Raw genomic sequence first — 5,925 nt, forward strand, 5'->3', positions numbered from 1 at the left:
ATGTTATTTTAAAACTTCAGGCCTGTTATTAAACACGCTGAAGGTATTACAGCCAAGTGAATATTTTAGTGATCGAGTTTTGAGACTGTTTCTAGTCATTGGCATGACTCTAAAAAGTTCATATCATTATAAATTCTGATTCATGGTTGAACAGAAAAGTCAAAGTCAACTCCACTAACTGTGAAAAAATTTATATCATGCACAGGAGATTGTAATATTTTATTTTGTCATCTTCCTTACTAATGGTGTTTTCCTCAGTATGAATACATAACAAAAAATCATGTGACAGATTAAATAAAGTCCATCCTGTTCAACCAATTTCCCTTTAGCACTGAAGAAAAGCATCTCTACAGCATGATGCTGCCACCACCGTGTTTCACCATGAGGATTGTGTTCACTTAGTTTTGTGAATGAAGACTGAAAAGGTCGTCTGACCAGAACATCTTCCTCCATATTTTGACTGCGTCGCTAAAAGAACTTTATAACTGATTTTTTTTTATCAGGTTTTCTTATTCCATAAAAGGCAGAATCATGGACGACATGATTAATATCTGACCTGCTGATTGATTACAATTTTATTTGTTGTTTTTGTTGTTTATTTATTTTGGATATTGAAAATGTTCTAGTGTTAGATGTTCGTTGGATCTTTGAGAATGTGGTCTTGCATTATTGTATAAACTAGTAACATTATTTTACTTGAAAATGGTCTCATTTATTGCAAAGAATTCTGGGACAATTTATTACACCAATAATAATAATAATAATAATAATAATAATAATAATAATAATAATAATAATAATAATAATAATAATAATAATAATAATAATAATAATAATAATAATAATAATAATAATAATAATAATAATAAATACATAGATATTTAGATATGAATACTTCTGCATCACATTTCTCACATCTCTCTCTGGTTGCTCCCAGATGAAGATGGCTCATTTGGGTCATATTTTGTAGGAACCACAGATCCAGAGAGCGACTTGGCAGAGAGCCTGGCACAAACAGAAAACTAAACTAAACTAGATCCTAGAAACTCACAGAGGGGACAAATCCTCTCTCTGCAGCCCTGGTGTTCGCTGCTGCTGCTGCACCGGTGGAACAGTGGAAAAGCTAATCCATAGATCCGAAGCGTGTGGGCTCACAGACAATTGCATAAGCCCCGCCATGGCAGAGTAGATTAACCTACAGTGATAACCACAGGCTATTGACGTCAGCACGGCTCTGCCTCAGCGCTCAGCCTACTCTTCTGCATCCCCAACATGCGCCTCTTTAGATTGCATAGAGCTGGCCCATGATGATAACAGAGAGGCATATAGGTCAGCCTCATCGCTCACAGGACGTTAGCTGAGCTTTAGCAGTGGCCTGCAGCTTTTATTCTCTTAAATAATGGGGTATATGCCACGAGAGGTGGTGACGTATTTCCGTTTTAATTTATGCCACATAGATTGGTTCCGGGTTCTGCTTGCTCCTATTGTTTTTACCCAAATCATACCATGAAAAAGACGTAAAACTTAAAATATCTGTGAGCTACTGGTACAACAATCGAGTTTTGTGGTGTGTCGTTGTGTCCAGTAATTAACCCGTAGCCATCCAGTGCTGTAATGTAATGTCCAGTGTAGTACTGTAGCCAAAACTTAGCCACTACAGCTAACACCCGGTTTGTAGCTGCCTGCTATTTCAAAGCTTGAGGATATTAAAGATCCAGCATCAGAAATGGGAAGACGGAGGTTAAAAGGGAGCTGTACGTTCTTCGTTTACTGGAATAATTTGTTGGAGGAAAATAATGCCGGAGGAAATCCACTGCTACGGGAACAGGCTGAGAACAGAGGCAGCGATTCGGCACATGGTAAGTCAATACTTGTGTTGATGTTTGCGTTTGTGTTATACAGAGTATGAAATTATTTTTAGGCGACTCCTTAGCTTTTTTTTTATGTGACAATTATATAAAATGGATTTAACATGTAGTCCAAGCGATACCAAGCACAGTAATTTAAGAACAGACGAGGGCAGCAACGCTTCAGCCCAACTAATCAGTCAGATTAAGGTCCAAAACCTTCGCTTTACAACTGTAAGTGCCACAGATCCACATAAAAACCCACAGAACAAATGGTAGAAATCACGTATTTCCCGAATCCCGAAAATATGACATCTACCTTTGCTGTTTCATAATTATAATCCATGTTAGAGTGAATTTTTTCACTTGGCTGCTATAATTTGTTCTTGTGTTACACAACGCAATTTGTCTTTTTTCCCCTCTGAGATTCTGCTTAGAAAATGAGGTTATGACTGCATTTTGTTTTTAAAATGGTAAATTTAGTTTTGCCTCGACTTTTATAAACTAATGCCTCTTATATGAATAATTTTTCGTATTACTGTTGGTGCAGGTATTAGGCCCACACGGTGCTTTGCCTGCTAGTTGTTTAAATTAATTTCAGCTGCACACTTTCAAAAGAGTATTCAGATTTTAACATGCATTTTCTAAGTAGTATTGTAGTTCACTCTTACTCAGTAACTTCAGTGTTGTTACAACTCTGAAACATTTTTTTTTTTTGCAGTTTCTTTGTGATACCAGAACTATTTCACTTAAACATTTAATTTCCTGAGATATTGTCAATTTATTTTCAAGCAAAACTCTCAAAAAGAGCTGAGGATTTATTAGTTTTGATTACGTTGTGCAGCTAAGTATGGACACTTATTAGTTTTCTTTTTAATTTTTCAGGTTTGCATCGCAACACCTCGTGATGTTTCTGAGCCATGATCGTTGTGCTGATTACCTTTCCATTGGATCCAAACACCTGGACCAGCTGACCGGTACGGCGTCCATCAGTCCACGGTCTGCCGACTCATCACAACGTGGACTAACTTTTTATTTACTTGGTTAAACTATGATCTTGAACCCAGAGCACCAGAAATGCAAAAATCTACCTGCAGACTTTGTTGGCCTCCCTGACACTGCAGTCATCCTGGACGGGGCTGAGCCGGACTTCCTCTCCTCCAGTGATGAGTTTTCATCACCAGTAAAGGCAAAACAAGTCTGATGTCTGATTAGCTGCTAGGAAGTATATTATATATTCACTGTTCATTTTGCTATCCTGTTTGTACCTACAATAAAATTTAATCTCATTTGTAATACTCTACATTTCACAAACTTTTTCCCCTTTTCTCAGTGTTTATGTTATATCAAGTATTTGCATGTAGATCAGGAATTCAAGTGAGATGTTGAAATGCAACACATTTAGGTTATTCCAGCAAATAAATTTGAATATTAAGTAATATGTAGTTAGTCATATAATTTAATATGCTGAATAAGGCTGGATGATACAAGATTTTTTTTCATACCAGATTTGATTTTAATCAATTCCTCCCGTTCTCAATTTCTATACTAAAATCTCAGAAAATACTTTCAAAAAATGCCTTTATTTCAATCATCTGTTCTGTGAGTTGTGTAGGGGAGCATTAAGGTCAGGATACAATAAATTTTAATTACAAGAATGCAGTCATCGTTACAGCAGAATAAAGATGCAATTTTATAACAATGTCTTAAAATTACAAGAAGTCGTTTTAATGAGAAATAAAGATTCAGATTGATCTGAAGTAACCAGCTCAGTCCATGTGGTTCTGACATTTGTCAGTAATCAAGAGGATGTTCATTTCCACCTCAACTGACCAGGTGAGCATTAAGGTAAAAATAAAAAAATACTGTATAAACAAATACTGTATACAAAACGGAAAAAGAGCAACTGATAGAAATACTTTCTATATAAAGAAAAGCAAAAACGTTAATAGCAGGAGAAAAGTTGTTGGCAACAATAGCTCAGCCAATCTCTCCCTCCAGGAAGTCATCAAACAGAACTCCTGTCCAACTCCAACTATAATAAAGATTAAAAAAGAAAGAAAATGGAAAGTTAAAATAATCACAAATTAATAATTCAGATCTAATGCGTTCTGGAATCTATTGACATTTTACAAATTTCACAAATCAATTAGAAGGTTTCACAAATGTTTTATTTATTCTGCTGTTAGTACAGAATAATCTAGTTAGGTTTGAAATGTCTAGGTGTTGTTTTTAAAGTACAACACATTAAAAAAGCTCAAGATAGTGAAAAATTAAGAGTAATCGCCCTTTAGCTATTTTCTGAATTAGATGCTACATTCGGAAGCTAACTTCCGCTTCGACGATAGCTTGGGTACAATATAGACAGATCTATATATGTTTATATCTTTATCTATACAGCATAGATATGTAGATTGCACACTGCACAGATAATCAAAACACTTAACATTTACATAGCACCTTTGTAAGCTTGTCCCTGTTAGCTACGTCAGACATATGAGGCATTATGATGAATACAAACAATTTATTAACTTACCTTCAAAGTTATTGTGAAGTTTTGACACATCCAGCTTAAATGATTTTGTAAATAATACAATTTAATGCAAAGTTGACACTTTTAATGGACTTTTAATGCAACTTTAGAGCAACTTTGCATTAAAAGTGTCATTATTTACTGAATGACATTTCATGACAACTGTCATAGACATTCACAAAGACTTCTTCATGTTCATAACAGCTGTTATGTCATGTTTATGACTGTGCCATGTCAGTCTTATGCACACCTCTTCAGATAAAGTGTTACCGAAAACCGTTTATTCGCCACATTGATGGCTACGCTAATTAGCTTTAGCATTAAGTTTTCTATGTTGTAGTGAACCAGCTGTAGTGTAGCAAAGACTAAGTGGGAAGAGATGAGCACAAGAGTGATTGACAGCATTAAGATCTTCCATCTTATACAGTCACAACATAATGATAATTTTAACCAGAATGTTAAAAAACTTTTTTTTAAAGTTACATACTGCAGCTTTACTATTTTTGGTGTCTGGAAAATGAGCTGTGTCAAAAATCTCCTGGTTTTGACATCACAGTCGGCGAGCGCTGCCTAAGCAACCCAAGCAGCCATTGCAAAACCAGCTGGTCAGCTGGTTTTACAATGGCTGCTGGTAAAGAAAAAAGTTTGGTTGTTGACTCTTTGTAATTATTTTCACATTTATAAAATGTCAGAGATGAGGAAGTATAAGTAGAAACACTGAAAAGGCAGCAGCAGTTAATTTGCATACAAGTGACAGAGCCCTACACAGTTCATACTGAAAGGAGCTCAAAATATGCCAAACTGAGCACCTGAAATCTCATTTCAAGGATTTGTGCCAAAAATGTAAAGAATATTTTTTATTTAGCCAATAAATCTATTTTAATTTATTTAAAAGGAAGCATAGCAAGTCCCCTTTAATAAAATGTTGTGGCACAATTGGAAGATGAAGCTTTTTTAGATTGATTCATAGTTCAGTTTTTATGACCAACATTTTGCCATCATTCATCCCTCCTTCTCTCTGCTCATTCTGACTCCTTTCAAACATCGGAGCAGCAGCTCAACTCCAAACTCTCCCCTGATCCCAAAAGCTGATCATAACAAATCAAAGTTAGCCTAAGTGGCTCCATAGTGGAGTAGTTTTCACATTGATCGTCCAGGAGGAACTCAGGGAATGTGATGTCAGAGGATTAACTCGGCCTGCCTCTTCCCTTTTTTAAAATATTTATAACCCACGTTTACCTAATGCCTTCTATAACCAGACATCAGAGAAACAACTTCCAATCTTTACAAGATGTATTTCTGGACATGATGTAATGATTGAAGGTGAATATCCTCACTCGCTAAAAGGACAGTCTGAATACATGCAGCCATGTAATAAATAAAAAAAATATATATCACACCTAGAATCTACCTAATTTAGACACAAAGATGTTCAATGTCAAGTTTAACAATCCTGAGAAATTATAAACAACAAAACTGAAAATACTTCCAGTTTTCTCTAAACTGAAGTAAAAAATTAATTTCTGATAGATCAGCACACCACTC

General features: G+C 35.5%; 1 long non-coding RNA gene across 1 annotated transcript; it reads left to right on the forward strand.

The window, feature by feature from the left end:
* The first annotated feature begins 619 nt into the window (after nt 1–619).
* LOC145552349 (uncharacterized) lies at nt 620–3,150 on the forward strand. Its single transcript, XR_014088380.1, has 2 exons — nt 620–1,859; nt 2,733–3,150. It is a non-coding gene; the product is annotated as an uncharacterized LOC145552349 (long non-coding RNA).
* Nucleotides 3,151–5,925: the final 2,775 nt, after the last annotated feature.

This window comes from Poecilia reticulata, chromosome 7 (genome assembly GCF_904066995.2).
Source record: "Poecilia reticulata chromosome 7, P_reticulata-male-v2, whole genome shotgun sequence".
NCBI classification, from domain to species: domain Eukaryota; kingdom Metazoa; phylum Chordata; class Actinopteri; order Cyprinodontiformes; family Poeciliidae; genus Poecilia; species Poecilia reticulata.